The sequence below is a fragment of the Neovison vison genome, chromosome 12, assembly GCF_020171115.1.
Source record: "Neovison vison isolate M4711 chromosome 12, ASM_NN_V1, whole genome shotgun sequence".
NCBI classification, from domain to species: domain Eukaryota; kingdom Metazoa; phylum Chordata; class Mammalia; order Carnivora; family Mustelidae; genus Neogale; species Neogale vison.
Genome location: NC_058102.1, coordinates 53081204 through 53097867, shown reverse-complemented (window position 1 = coordinate 53097867; position 16664 = coordinate 53081204). Strand labels below are relative to the sequence as shown.

The 16664-nt window shown below is 37.4% G+C and overlaps 1 pseudogene; it reads left to right on the top strand.

Annotated features, from left to right (window-relative positions):
• The window catches only part of LOC122890895, a 45112-nt pseudogene that overhangs the window by 17138 nt on the left and 11310 nt on the right, over positions 1-16664 (top strand).

The following is a 16664-nucleotide window of genomic DNA, read 5'->3' as shown; positions in this document are numbered from 1 at the left end:
CTTTTGATGGCTGCATAGTATTCCATTGTATATATATACACCACATCTTCTTTATCCTTTCATCTGTTGATGGACATCTAGGTTCTTTCCATAGTTTGGCTATTGTGGACATTGCTGCTATAAACATTCGGGTGTATGTGCCACTTGACTATTGGTCTTAATCAGTATGACATTTATTGATTTTTTTTTTATTTCTCTCAGCTCAACAGCAATAGCTGCATCACCCAAGAAGTAAAATCAAACATACTCCAGATTAAAAATATGGGTTATGAAATGCAACTTAAAGTGGAAGCCAAGATCAGAAAAGAGGGAACAGGTTTGAACTCTGAATTAATATAGGGAGTGAAACAATAAACATTTGTTTGTTTTCCATGACAAAATAAGGGTCATAGGAAGGTGGAAGGAAATGAATTTGAGTACTAAAATAACTTCCAAGAGAACTTACTTGTCTCAACATATTCTTAGACCTAATATTTACTAGAAATGGGACCAGTGAAATCACAAAGATTGTAACCAGACTCAAGTTTGTGAAAGTGGAGTCACACTTTAGATGAAGAATCCCCTTCTTTGGACAGGTAGAGTATATGGTAATTCACAAGTAATGAAATATCCAATTGTACCTATCTTTGGGGCACAGTGACGTAGCCTACAACTAGTTAATGCTATCAGTTAATTAATATGACCCAAATCATGAAGCCAAGCAAAACTATTTTCTTTCTTAAATGTCACTGACAAAATGTGCAAGCACATACTATAGTATTTTGAGAATCAGAGGTATTATTTCTTTTCAGAACATATAGCTTAATATGCTTAAGATGCTTAAGATGCTTAATATGATGTGAGTTAATTATTATGTCAAACATTTCTACCACCCATCTGACATTAAATGTATATCCACTGATATCCAGACAGCATCAAAATTTTAAGAGAATTTCTCACAAATGAGTCTCAGTTTATGGCTACCCATATCCTCCTTTACACCTGCTGTTCTATTTGGTAATAGATAAGTGGTTTTGCTTTTATTTTTTTCTCTTTCAATTTTTTATTTAAATTTTAGTTAACATATAATGTAATATTGGTTTCAGGAGTAGAATTTTATGATTCATCACTTTCATATAACTCCCAGTGCTCATCACAAGTGCCCTCCTTAAACCCATCACCCATCAAGCCCATCCACCACCCACCACCCACCACCTTCCATCAACCCACAGTTTGTTCTCTATCATTAAGACTTGTCTTATGGTTTGCTTCCCTCTATCTCTCTTTTTTCTTTTCCTTCCCATATGTCTAGACTGGATATGTGTAGTTTTAATTTTAGGCATAGGAACTATAATAGTTTAAATTTTGTGGCCATTATTATTAAATTACTTTCAAACTTAAGGTTTACATGTTAATTTTAACTAATAATTTTACCCCTTTTTTAAGCATTTATAATTATTTACCCATTCCATAATTACTTCTTTAAAATACATATAATTTTTCTCAAAAAAAACACCTTTTGTGGGCAGCTTATGTGGTTTGTTTCAGGAGATGAAAAAGACCTGAGGATCTAAAAAGAAGAAGAAGAAGAAGAAAAAGGTGAAAGACGTGAGGTTACAAATGGGAAAAAAAATAAAATTTTGTACTAAATATGGAAAATATTTCCATTTTCATTTTCTGAATGTGCTTTTGCTTTTGCTTTCAGCTATGGTAGCAAAAGAATTTGGTCCCATGAGTTCTGTCTTCTCTGAATATTATCCACATAATCTATCAAATTATTTTCTTCTTTATGTCCTTCTGGTGGTTGGGAAATATGTGCCCATCCCCAATAAACTTGTCTTTATCTCTGCAAATGAAGCAAATTATCTTTATAATGCAACTTGTACGGTTTTCAATCAATACTACTACTATCTTGGGTAACAAAATTTCTGTCATGGTAAGTATGAAAGAAAAAAAAAAAACCTGAGGACGAAGAGAAACCTTAGTATACCAATCATTTATTCAGAAGTGAAGAAGCACACACATACTGTATTTGAGAGAGAGAAATAAGAAGCTACCCAACTTAGAACTAAACTTAGGAATTAAAAATTTAATTACAAATAACAAAAACGTAGAAGAGATACTATCAAAGTGACTGATCATCTCATTAGCCTTATCTTTAAACTTTTATGTATTATGCCAAAAAAAGTCTTATAGGATTTGGTCCTGATTCGTATCAGTTCTTCAATAGGTATGTAATTTGCTTTATGTTTTTTTTTCTATGTCCACTCAGATAATTTTAAGACTCATCAGAATCCACACACACACACTTAATATATATTGCCAAATGATGATAATCAAAAGATTTCTACAACCAAAAAGATTTTGTGCTTGTAATCTCAAACAAAGGAGTGGTGAAAGACAATGATTTATTGATTCCAGCTTAGATAAATAACATTGAAATTATTTCCATTTTCCAAAGTTCACATGTTAATTCAATTTAAAATATGGGATGATGCTTAAAGTTTTTTATGTACTAGATAGTTGATCTTCCCTAAGATTGAAAAGGTGAGTAGAGTGTCCCTATATTTAAAACTCTATAGTGATAGATGTAACAGAGCTGTAAACTTTTAGTATAATATATTTAAGAGCAATAATTAAAAAATGGAAACTTTATCATGAGAACAAATAGAAAGATCCACAAAATATACCTAGTAAATTCAGAAAAAGAAAGTAAGTGTACCCATAAAATAGCTAAGGAGCAACCACTGCAAGGAAAATAAATGGAATTATCTGGTAAATAATATTTGCAAGGCTTAAAGGTCCAGAAACTGCAAGATCTTGAAAATAAAGTCATAAGAGTGATTAGAAGCATAGATGAGAATTTGTTGGGATTATTGATAAACAATTTGAAGCCCTTACAGTTATAAAATATTACATTAATATACATAACCTATAATATAATATACCCGTAATGTAATATACATTACATTATGTATACATAATATACATATACATAGTATATGTATATTATATACACTATACATTATGTATACATAATATACATAATTTTAATTAAAGCAACTTACAAGGGATTTCTATTATCTAAATATCTTCTTTTCTGCTTGCTACATTTATTTATCATTCTCACTGAGACGTCATTGTTCCTCTGGCCTTGAGCCACAGAAGAAGAGATATATCGTGACGATTTAGCAGAATTAGAGCAAAAGAGATTTATTTGTAGATTATTTCCTTTTAATCATGGAAATTTGAGAAGGTGCTCATTTGTTTCTTTGGTGGTCAACAGGGTTGAGGACGATGCATGGTATATGTTAGAAGGGAAGACACAAAATTTTAACTTTTCATTTTGGTGGGAAGCTAAAGTGAAGAATTTCAAGACGATATTCTTTGTTTTTCTGTTCTATCAGGCCTACCACATGCGACCTGACTTGTGTTTTAACTTTGTATGGCTTCCGAGAGGAACAGCACACAACTCAGCACATTGCAAAGCATGTTTTCTCCTTACATGGGAATTATGTCCACCTGGAACCTGTGGCTGGTAACCTGCCCTGTGGCCAAACTCAGATTATCAAGGCATACTATATACTCAATGGGGAAGCCACTGGGGAACCAAAGGAGCTCATTTTCTATTATCTGGTAAGAATAAGGACACGAAATATATTTGAAGTTTATCAGTAGACAAAAGTAGTTAAGGGGGGTGGGGGTGGGAAATGGGCCTGAGTGACTCAGATGTTAAACATTTGCCTTCGGCTCAGGTCATGATCTCAGGGTCCTGAAATTGAGCCCTGCATCAGGCTCCCTACTCAGCAGGAAGCCTACTTCTCCCTCTCCCACTCTGCCTGCCTGTGTCCCCTCTCTCGCTGTTGCTCTCAGTCAAATAAATAAATAAAATCTTTCAAGAAAAAATTAATGGGCCAGGAAAAGTGGTTAACCTGTGCATCACCATCTTCCTTTCTCATCCATGTTTCCCGTGATTTTTTTTTTTTTCATTTTCATGCAGTTCATTCTCTCTAGCAGAGATTCAAGAATCAAAAGCCAGTCATGTTGGTGGTAAGATGTTGAGAAGTGTGTTGGGTTCAAAAAGGTTGCTTTTTTGTTGATTTTCATTTCAGATCATGGCTAAGGGGAACATCATCAGATCAGGAACAGATGTTGTGACTATAGAACTAGGAGACAATGAGTATCCCTAAATATGTCCCTCCATGTCCTTCCCAACACATCTAGCCTCACACTTCAGTGACAGTTTGCAAATGAGGATATTATTCCCATTATCCCTTTATAATAAGGACACAAAAGAAAATAAACATTCTCCTTATGACTCTAACATTATTTTTGTTCAACACAGTCAACAAATACATTTGATTGCCTCCTGTGTGTCAGGCACTCTGCGAAGGCAATTTTTTTTTTCACTTTAATGTGTTTCTTCTATCTGACATTTAAATTAGAAACTTCTGAAAATCTAAGCTTCCTTCTGTTTTTTAACCCTAACAATAAACTTGAATTGGTCATCTTTAATATTTGTATTACAGAGAAGAGAATTAAGTATCATGGATAATGGGGAGGAAAAAAATGATGGACCGTTTTTTTCCTATGCCAGACTCTGGGGTAGCTTTATTCCTTCTGGAAAGGCTCTCTCCCTTCAATGCTTAATGAAGACGTATACTGTGTGTGCTGCAGGCATTAAACTGGGAAACTCACATGTGAATTTGAGTGCACTCCATGAATAAGTTGGGGGAAAGGAAACCAGGATTATTTTCTATCCCAATTAAATCATGTCAGGATTTAAATCACCAGAAAAAGAACCCATGAGCATTCTTGTAATTAACTGAAATTAAGGCCTGAAATATTCTGAAATATTTCACCAAACTCTGCTTCAACCCAAAGCTAAACTTAACAATGGGATTTTTTTCCATAGCTGTGTGTGTGTGTTTTCTAAGATTTTATATATTTATGTGAGAGAGAAAGAGATTGAGAGAATAAGTGGGAAGAGAGGCAGAGAGAGAAGCAGACTCCCTGTGGAACTTGATCCCAGAACTCTGGGATCATGACCTGAGCCAAAGGCAGGTGTTTAACCGACTGAGTCACCCCAGGTGCCCTACAGTTTTGTTTTATTTTGTTTTGTTTTTATAGTTCTTTTCTCTATCAAGCTGGAAAAGTAAAATGTCAATTATATTTTTTATTTTCCATATTGAAATAATACCAGCAGAGGTTTAATTTAAAATAAGGAACTAATTAGTACTTTCAACATTTAGCAATTGTGGGGGTGCCTGGGTGGCTCAGTTGGTTAAGGGTCTGCCTTCAGCTCAGGTCATGATCTCAGGGCCCTGGGATTGAGCCCCACTTCTGGCTTCTAGCTCAGTGGGGAGACTGCTTCTCCCTCTGCTTCTCCCCACTGCTCGTGCATATCTCAAATGAATAAATAATATATTTTTAAAAATTAACACTTGTCTGAATTAAACATTAAAGAGTGCTGCCAGCTTTGAATATCAATTATCCCAATATTTACGTAGGGAGAGTTTGATATAGAGAGTGGACCCCACTGGGTGCCTTTTTAGTGCATTATGTTGCCTGTTTTTTCTATTTTCTTATAATAATGGAATATATAACACATTTCTAAAAGTAGATGAATGTCTTAAAACATTATATGTTTAACTGATTTTTCTTTCCTGATATTTTAATTTGTGCATCGTTCAGAAAAGGATCTCTACATAATAATATGAGGAAGAGTTTATTATTTCCTTCATGAAGACATCACAAAAAAGTAATGCAAGTAACTCAGCTAATAATTGAAGGGAATTTCTTTATATACTCAATGAATTCACAAGTATTTATAATAAAACTGTTTTAATGACACATTATAATTATGTTATTAATTACTAGTTTGTTCTTCGTAAAGATGTACGGAAAATCCTTGACTCTATTAGTTAAAAGAACCAAGTCTGTTCACAGTCTGTCTAAATTCAACCTTTTCCATTGCTTATTCATATTTTTTTCTTATACTATTCCGCAGTTTTAACATCAAGTTGCAAATTACTAATTTCAGAACTATTTCTGAGTCTGTTTTAAATTCAGAATTCAGATTTTAAATGACAAAGCCTTCACAAATTTCATTACTAAAAGGTTACTTTCCTTCTAATATTCTCTGAAAAAAAAAATTCTGCCATAACTTCTCTATTTTTGTGATGTTTCAATCTATTCCTAACTATTTTTAACTATTCTTAACTATTGTTAAGTTATTTTTAACACCAAACATGGCAATACAAGGATTTAAATTACCCTCCTGTTAGAGGAAAAACTTATTTCCTTTAGGGGTCTAAGTTAAAACATGATCCCTCCAATGGGACAAAAATATGAATGCCATGATACTGCCTTGGTCGTTAACCAAGGGCAGGGGGAGGGGAAACAGGAGAGTTGTTGTTAAATTAGCATAATTTCAGATCTGCAACATGAGAAAGCTTTGGAGATCCATTTCACAACAATGTGAATATACTTAACACTATGAACTGTACACTTTAAAATGGTTAAGATGGTGAGTTTTATTTTATGTGTGTTTTTACCACAATAGAAAAGACATATATTTGGGGGAAAAAAAGTGAGCTCTATGATTATATGTTATAAATTATAGCTCTGTATTTAATTGAGAATCACCTCTGGCCTGTAGTCTAAATAAGATGGTTTCCATTCATCATACAGATTTATATATAAATTTATATATTTATATATCATTATATATATGACATATATAAGAAGTTCCTTATTCTATAATTTTTAACTAATTCCAGCAGGCTTTATAAAATATTTTGTACATATATACATATATAGAATAACTTTGAGCTATTCTTACATAAGTTGGTTACTGTCTTAGTTAAGTGGAAAATCAGACACAGACTTGAGTGTAAGGAACTTTTACTTTTTCTACAAGTGAAGTTGTAAAGGAACACATTAGCCTATTAATTTCACCAAATAATTAGAATGACATTAAAGAGATCATGCCACTGAATATGTAGGTACAGTTCTAAACTGGGTTAAGATCTAGCAACAGCGTTCTGACTCATGACCATCTTGTCTCATTTTCTCCACATCCCCTCAAAAGGCAGTTTTTCCTTACCCTTCCCTGTGGAGTTGGACATGCCTTGACTGTTCATCTTTACCATTTTTCCAGATGACAAAGTTATGGGAGATTCACAGAGCTTTGAGATTGAAAATTGCCTAGCCAACAAGGTGAGGCCGAACACAAATAAATGGTATCATATGTGTTGTCCATTTACCTCAGAAAAAAAAGGTCCAGAAAATTAAATGAGTTGCCTAAGGGTTCTCAGCAAGTTAGTGGCAGAGCCAAATCTCCAGGCACCTAGGAGAGTACTTCTTCAATCATGCCAAATTGCTACCATATCGAACATAATTCAATCTTGTGTCCATGGTGCCTTACTCCACTAATTCAATTGCTTGATGTATGTATGATGCTAAGACTCAGAAGTTCCAAAAACATGAAGGACAAATACAAATATCTAGAATAGCCTTGTAACAGATCAGAGGTAAAGACAGGCTCTAAAAGTCAAACAAGCTATTTACCCCTTACCAGTACAAGTATCAGTTGTGCCTGGAGGATAAGACTGAGCTAATGAATAAACCTTTTCAACACTGAAGCGCAGAAGAGAAAGGAGGTTCCGGCTTGACACATCGGCAGTACTAAAAAGCTAAGGTAAAGATGACTTGGGACAGGTGGGTGATTGCAGGATTGCAAAGGTAGAGGTCTGGCTGACTTTTCCTTCCATTCTCACAGGTGAACTTGAGCCTCCGCCCACCACAAAGTCTCCCGGCCTCACACGCCCACCTGAGAGTTTCAGCTTCTCCTCAGTCCCTGTGCACCCTCCGTGGTGTGGACAAAAGTGTGCTGTTGGCATGGCCCGAGGCTGAGTTGTCCCTGGATTCGGTAAGTTCCTGGCAGCCTTGCGGTCAGGAGGGGTGGTTGGAAGGGCGGCAGGCGACAGGAGGCAGGAGAAGCCCTTCTTGGGAGTAAAGTATTAAAATAGTCACCATTGTCTAATTTTTTATAATTTCTTGAGCTTTCTCACGTACATTTTCTCATGCAATCCTCCCTAGATCCCAGGGAGAAACAGACACATTTTAAGATGTAGAAACAAAAAGAACGTTTGAGAGATTTGTGCAAGATTACCCAGAAGTAAATGACATAGCTGAGCTTCTGAAACTGCCCAGAAGCTCTGATCTCTTCCCTGACAGAACTTCTTTTTTTTCTAGAGAATCAAATCTAACTCTCAACTATTCATGCTTTACAATAATATTAATGAAAACTATGTCTTTTACAATTAACCACTTAGGTGATGGCCTTATTTTAAAAAGAATTTAAACAAGATGGAATTGGGAGGGAGACAAATCATAAGAGAGTCTTGATCTCTTATGGGGTGGGGGTAGGGTGAGGGGGTAGGGATAGGGTGGCTGGCTGATGGACATTGGGGAGGGTATGTGCTATGGTGAGTGCTGTGAAATGTGTAAGACTGATGATTCACTGACCTGTTCCCCTGGGGCAAGTAATACATTAAATGTTAATAAAAATAATTTTTTTTTAATTCTTAAAAATTTTTAAAAAATAAAAAAGAATTAAAAATGGGGCATCCAGGGGGCTCAGTCAGTTAAGCTCCTGCCTTTGGCTCAGACCATGATCCCAGAATCCTGGAATCGAGCTCAAATCCTGCTCCTTGCTCAGCAGGGAGCCTGCTTCTCCCTCTTCCTCTGACCCTCCCCCTGTTTGTGCTCTCTCTTGCTCTCTCTCTGTCAAATAAATCAATGAAATCTTAAAGAAATAAATAAAAAAGATAAAAGAATTAATAAGTTCCCAAGGTATTACATAATATGGATCATATTTAAAAGAAAATCATTTTTGGTCAATGGAGTAAGTAAGCTTTTTATAAAATTGATATTTACAGGCAAAATTCCTGTACTTTCCAGCCAATCTAACTATTTCTATCCCTAAAATTCTTGTGGTCTATGAAACTGAAAATGATTCACAAATTATCTTCAACTTAAAAAAAATGACCTACTACAGCTTTGTCAGCAATTATGAGTCACAAGCTAACTAAAATTTTCAGTCTCTTCTTTTTTTTCTAGAATTATATTAATTCATAGTGATAATATTTGGTGTATTGTGTTGATCTTTAATTTCTTCATCAACATCATCATCATCATCTTGCAGGCATACTATGTACTGGTCTGTTTTAGGAGCTGGGAACATAGTGGTAAACAATCATAGCCCCTGTCCTCAGAGAGCTGTCATTTTAGAGGGACTATAATAAGAGATCACATGTAGCTCAGAAAAATAAAAAATGAAATATTAGAATTAGGAAAGAGTATTTTCAAACATGGGGTTTTTGTAGAAAAAACTATCAGAAGGAAAGGAAATCTCAGAAACAACTTTTCTAACCTATTTAAAATCAGATTACTCATATTTTGAAAATATTCAGTACAATGCAGGAAAAATGGTATGTTATTAGAATTTGATCATTGTCAAAAAGTTATCACTGGCAAATTCTATAGCTTTCATAGGCTTATGCATCAGTATTTAAGCAGATCAACTGACTAACTTGCCTATTTGGGAGTTATTATTACTTATCAATATTGGAGGATAATTCAGTAATATTGAAGTTCCTTCTGGTTTTGTTCTAGCTTCTACTTCTCAAAATTCATTTATATGTCTTACATTTTCTTTAAAGATTTGTTTATTCATTTTGGGAGAGAGAGAGCACACTCACACACAACAGGAAAGGCAAAGGGAGGAGAGAGAAAAATCTCAAGCGGACTCCCTTCTGAGCATGGAGCCCAACACGGGGCTCCATCTCACAATCCTGAGATCATGACCTGAGTCAAATACAAGAGAAGAGTGATTAACCAACCGCACCACCCAGGCGCCCCATATGTATTAAATTTTAAAATCGTAAGATAAATATATCAAGAATCACTATCCTGTTTCTAATTATCAAAATGAACATTGTTCAGAATGGAGAGTATAATCAAAATTTTTCTCAACCTTGTCTTTTATTGACAGGTCAAAATATCTTCCTATAGCATAATAATTTTTACATAAAAGACATATTTCTCTGACTAGAGTTCTCTATATGAATTAGAAGCTGGCATGAGGAAGTTCACCTGAAAAGTAGAGAATTTTCTTCCTTGGTGCCTTCTTTGGAGGAATAGCTTACTTTTTTAAAAAGATTATTTATTTAAAGAGAGAGACAGAGAGAGCAGGGGGAGGAGCAGAGGGAGAGAATTTCAAGTAGACTTAACACTGTGCACAGAGCCTCACTGAGGGCTCAATCTCATGACCCTGAGGTCATGACCTGAGCTGAAATCAAGAGTCAGATGTTTAACCAACAGAGCCACCCAGGCATCCAAAGGAATGGCTTATTTTTTTATATATATACTCTGTATTTATGGTAGCCTGTTCTAAGTGGTTTTTTTTAGCTTATGTTGATGGAATTCAGTCTACTTTTCAATATTTTTATGTATATCCCATTTTATGTCTTTATATAAATTATTAGTTGCTTCAGTTGCATTACACAGCTTTGTACATTATAGAGGTAAGAAAGGGTTATGAGCATAACTGGATAATTGGGTTCTTAAAGTTGTGAAAATCTTTAAGTCACTTGCTTTCACCCAATATTCATTCACTCAGTATAGATGATGCATGCTCATTTATGTGACCATTTAGTTCTCCTACTCAAGAACAAAGTAAAAAATGAAGAAGTTTGGAGGGTGTTTATGGTTAGTTTTCTACTGAAGCAGAGCAATCTTTCCCAAACTTAGTGGTTTAAAACAATAAACAGTTATTATTGTATGCACTTTCTGTGGATTAAGAATCCCAAAGTGACTTATTTGAAGGCTTGTGATCCCTCATGTCAGTCCACATGTCAACAGGTAAGCTAGTGCTTCAATCATCTGAAGGCTTGACTGAGTTTGGAAGTCTACTTCTGAGATATGTTATTCATATAATTGCCAGGAGACCTTAATTCCTCACCACATTGGCTCCTCCACAGGGCTGTCTGGGTGTCCCCACAACATGGCAGTTGATTTCCTCCAGAACAGCTAAAGCTGTAATATATTTTATGACCCAGCCTTGGAATTTATACACCATCACTTCCACAAAATCTTATTAGTTATAGATGTCAACCCCATTCATTCCGGGAGAAACTACATAAGAGCATGAATACCAGGAAGTAGAGATGTTGGGGGCAATTTTGGAGGCTGTCTTCATGGTCTACCCTTTGACCTGCAATGATTTATGATCCTCCCACAGGTAAAATACACTCACTTTCCTCCCAAATTCCTAGAAGTCCCATTTCCCAATAGCAATAGCTCAAAGTTTGAATTTCATCATTTAAATTGGGTCCAGGTACAGATGATGTTTCTTGGATGTAGTTCCTCAACTGCAATTCCTCCAGATATGAAAACCTTGAACTAAAGTATACTTAAGTTATTTACCTCCACGCATCCAGCATACAATGGTGGAACTGGCATACTAACACTCCTGTTCAAAAGGGGGGAGAAAAGTCACATGGGCATAATTGATCCATGGCAATTCTGAGATCCAGTCAAAGGTTCAAAGTCCTTTGATTAGGACTTGACTTAACTCCAGCTTAGGAAATAAATATCCAGGCCTCTTGGCTCCATTCTGTGGATTCTTGCTTCTTTCATTTAAGTCATCCCTATTCAAAAAAAAAAAAAAAGTGGCCCTTATTTGCAATTGTGTAAACATTGTTCTATTGAATATAGATTATATTTAGTCATTTATGTACCTGTGTGGTTCTTCTATCCAAGAACAAAGCCATATAGAAATGGAAGGTTAATAGATTGCAATAATTCTACCTAAATTTGTCAGGGTATTAAGTATTCACCAAACACAGAGACAATTTAGATCTCCTTCCTATATTTGGTCTAGTTTTACCTATAGAGTGATATTTTCATTAACCCTTGGTAATTTTAGTTTTATTATTCCTTGGAAACATTTTCCCAGGTAGGTTTAATATCATTAGAACAACAACAAAAAAAAAAAAAACTTAAAAATAAACAAACAAAAATTTTAACTTCTCTCTAATGTACCAACAACTTGAAAGTACTCAAGAAAGGATTAGTGATCGGGGCACCTGAGGGCACAGTAAGTTAAGCATCCAACTCTTGATTTTGCCTCAGGTCATGATCTCGGGGTTGTGAGATCCAGCCCCACGTTGGGCTCTACCCTTAACATGGAGTCTGCTTGGGACTCTCTCTGCCTCTCCCTCTGCCTCTCCTGCAAACTCTCTCTCAAATAAAAAAATCTTTAAAAAAAAATAAAAGGAAAGAAAGAAAGGATTGATGATGATGATCATATTTCTCTCTGTTCCCTGGATATTTCAAAATAAAAACAGGTACAAGCACTGTCTTTGATCTCTCCACTGTTACAGGTGTATAATCTGCTAACTGTGAAGGATCTTACTGATATCTCTGAAAATCTGGACCAGCAGGAAGAAGAACAAGTTGTAGCCATCCTTACATCCTTCATAAAGGAGCCATCTATATTCCCTTACCAAGTTATGATGAAGATGATATGTATAGCTTCCTAAAGATAAAGTCCTTATTATTTATTAATGTATCAGCTTATGAAAGTTTTAATGTTGATAAAACTATATATATAGTTTAGAAATTGTTTAGCCTAACAGTTGGTAAGTCAGAGCCAGGGCTAGACCTAACCTCTGCCATTTCATTGAAAGATTTTTGCTATATTTAGTTTATTTTCATAAGGCCACATGTAATAAAAATCTTAATAAGCCATAAAGTTGATAATTTTTCCACTCTATTTATATTTATTGAGTTTGTTTATCTCCATGAAATTAATATAAAATTAAGGTTATTGGGGTAACATAGGGATATTTCTTTTTTTTTTTTAAAGGTTTTATTTATTTATTTGAGAGAGAATGAGTGAGAGAGAGCATGAGAGAGGAGAAGGTCAGAGGGAGAAGCAGACTCCCCAAGGAGCTGAGAGCCCAATGTGGGACTCGATCCTTGAAGTCTGGGATCATGACCTCTGAGCCCAAGGCAGTCGCTCAACCAACGGAGCCACCCAGGTGCCCACATAGTGACATTTCTAAGGAAAATATATTTTGTCAAGGGCAGATGCTCCAGGGGCCCGGAGATCCATCAACTGCAGGGCTTTGCAAAATGGCACCTGTCGATTTGCCAGAAGGTGTGTCTAGAGTGACTGATCGTAAACAGGAAGTACTACCTATTGGCTGTTGAACTATTGCTATGCCGTGGGTACTTGGTAACAAGCTTAAGATTGGTGGATGCATATCGCTGTCTATGCTGATTGGCTTAGCTCCCCTATATAAGCGATGGCCATAGGTAATAAAGCTGTTTTTTGAAACCCAGCCGGTCGGAGGGTCGTTATTATCGCTGCTGGACGGCGATAAATGGTGGCCCGTACCGGGACCCTAGAAGCTCAAGATGGGCTTCGTGGGCTTGGACCCCGGCACACCGGACTCCACCCGGGATGGCGCGCTGCTCATCGCCGGCTCCGAGGCTCCCAAGCGGGGCAGCATCTTGAGCAAGTCGCGCGCAGGAGGCGCGGGTACCGGGAAGCCCCGGAAGCGCAACGCCTTCTACCAAGCTGCAGAATTTCCTGTACAACGTGCTGGAGCGGCCGCGCGGCTGGGCGTTCATCTACCACGCCTACATGTTCCTGCTGGTCTTTTCCTGCCTCGTGCTGTCGGTCTTCTCCACCATCAAGGAATACAAGAAGAGCTCAGAGGGAGCACTCTACATCTTGGAAATCATAACCATCGTGGTGTTCGGTGTGGAGTACTTTGTGCAGATCTGGGCGGCGGGCTGCTGCTGCCGGTACCGCGGCTGGAGGGGGCGGCTCAAGTTCGCCCGGAAGCCCCCTTTCTCCATTTCTAACAGTGCACGGAGGTAAGTGACGAATTTATTTAGAAGAAAATTCTGGCCAGAGAAGTTTTAGGAAAGTTCACTGATTATAGTGACGATTGCAATGTAAGCTCACTGGTGTTAGTGACGATCTTGAGAAAGCTCACTGTTTTAGTGACGATAGCAGACTAGTCTTTTCTTTGCTTTTTGACTACTTATTCCTGATATACTATGGGTTCAGAGGTCTCAAGAATACGTATGGAGGGGCCTCTGCGGGAGTTGCTAAAAGCAAATGGAACTCCTTTGAAAATGAGAACTGCTCGGGCGTTCTTGTGCACCATAGAAGGAGTCAACCCTTGGTTCCTAGATGAAGGATTATTAAACATTCCACAATGGGAACATTTAGGGGAGGATCTTAGGCCAAGGGAATCCCCTGCCAAAAAACGAAAAACAGGGCCCACAGTCCCGGGGCCCACAAATATACGGGGCCATACAGACAATCCCTCAGAGCTACTATCCCCTTTCCAGCTCCGTAGAGCAACAAAAGGAAGCGCAGGACTGGATCTCTGTGCCTCCACCAGAGCAATATTAACTCCCGATATGGGAGTTCAGCCAATACCTACTACTGTCTGTGGACCACTACCCGAGGGAACTGTAGGATTACTACTGGGTAGAAGTTCTAGCGCACTGAAAGGATTACAGATTACACCCGGAGTCATTGATCCTGACTTTACAGGTGAGATTAAAATTCTTGCCTCATCCCCACGGGTATTGTTTCTGTTACCCCTGGAGACCACATAGCACAATTGCTAATTCTGCCCAGCCATCATTCACATTTCCCGGCCAGCAATAAAGAGAGAGGTAATCAAGGCCTAGGATCTACTGGAACTCCATGTGCCTTCCTTACAAGGTTGATAAAGAGAAACCCCTTCCATCTGGCACACTCGCTATATGGGCTCTCATACGATCCTGTTTGCTTAGCCCCAAACCCCCTGAGATTATAAAAGAAAGCCTACAAGCAGGGGAACAGGTCTTGGAGGAAGTAAAAGAGGAATGATGGAAGGCCTCAACTATAGGGACCTCTTCAGAAGAGGAAGAAGAACTTTCAGGGGATGAATTAGCAAAAAAATTAAGCAGCTTATCTTGTGAACCGTTGCAGCCTTCAGCTCCCCCACCTTATAATCCTGAAATAAATTGTAGCTGCCCAGGAGCCTGCTCGCACGATAGACATGACGTCACTGATTGGAATTCAATAGGACAACAGTTGGGCTTAGCCCTACCAGTCTTTCAAGATCAGCAAGGGAATCGCATGTATCAGCCATTAGATATTAAACAAGTAAAACAGCTAAAAGATGCAGTCATGTCTTATGGCCCTCAGGCTGCTTATACTATTACCTTACTTGAGACTCTCACAGAACAAAACCTAACACCTTTAGACTGGAGTAATCTAGCACGAGCTTGCTTGTCTGGAGGGCAATATCTTATGTGGAAAATAGCAAATCAGGATAAAGTATGGAAACTGCTCGCCGTAATGCAGGAGCTGGGAATGGAGCTTGGAATTTAGAAATGCTGACTGGTACAGGACAGCTTTCGGGAAATCAAAATCAGATCAATTTTTCACCTGCAGTGTATTTGCAAATTGCTATTGCTGCCGCTAGGGCATGGAAAACCATACAAGGCACCAGGTGATTTACAGAGTCAATTGTCAAAAGTTATCCAGGGAAATAATGAACCATACGCAGATTTTGTAGATAGACTTATCCGAACGGCATCTTGAATTTTTGGGGCCATGTCATGACTAGTACTACTGCTAAATTTGACAATAATTATCCCTCCCACCCTGGAAAGAACATCCCATAATTTTCCCAAGGATAACCAGCCAAAAACCTATTGATAATGCCCCTGTGGTGTTTTCTGATGGTTCCAATAATGGAACTGGCGCCTTTATGGCAGATGGGAAAATTAATACATTTTTGTTTCCCACTACCTCTGCTCAACGTGTGGAATTATTAGCAGTCACTGAGGTCTTCAAGGCATTCCCCTTTTGTCCCTTCAATTTATTTTCTGATAGTAAATATGTAGTATATGCACTATCTCTGTTAGAAACAGCAGGAACTATATCTACTAGCTCTTCTGTACAAGTTCTTATTTGGAACAGAAAGCATCCTTTTTTTTATAGGGCATTTAAGAGCACATTCTAACTTACCTGGGGCCCTCTCGTTGGGAAATTTCCTGGTCAATTCTGCTACTAAAGATCCTCATATATTTAACTCTATAGAAGCAGCAAAAACCTTTCATGAGAAATTCCATGTGAACGCTTCTACCTTAAAATTAAAATTCAAACTTACTAAAGCTGTAGCTTGCGATATAGTTAAATCCTGTGAACGCTGTGTCTTCTTACTCCCTCAACCTTCTTTGGGAGTCAATCCAAAGGGGTTACTCCCTAATCACATATGGCAAATGGACGTAACACATATGCCCGAATTCGGACTCTTAAAATACGTTCATGTTTCCATTGATACTATCTCTGGATTTATTACGGCCTCCTTGCATTCTGTAGAAAAAACTGAAGATGTTATTGCACATTGTTTGCATTCATTCTCTGTTCTAGGGATACCAAAACAATTAAAAACAGACAACATTTGGAATCACTCATGTCACTGGTATCCCCTACAATCCCCAGGGTCAAAGCATAGTGGAACGTGCCCACCTAACTATTAAAAATACCTTATTTAAACAAAAAGGGGGAATAGGAGATACATTCCGATCCCCAA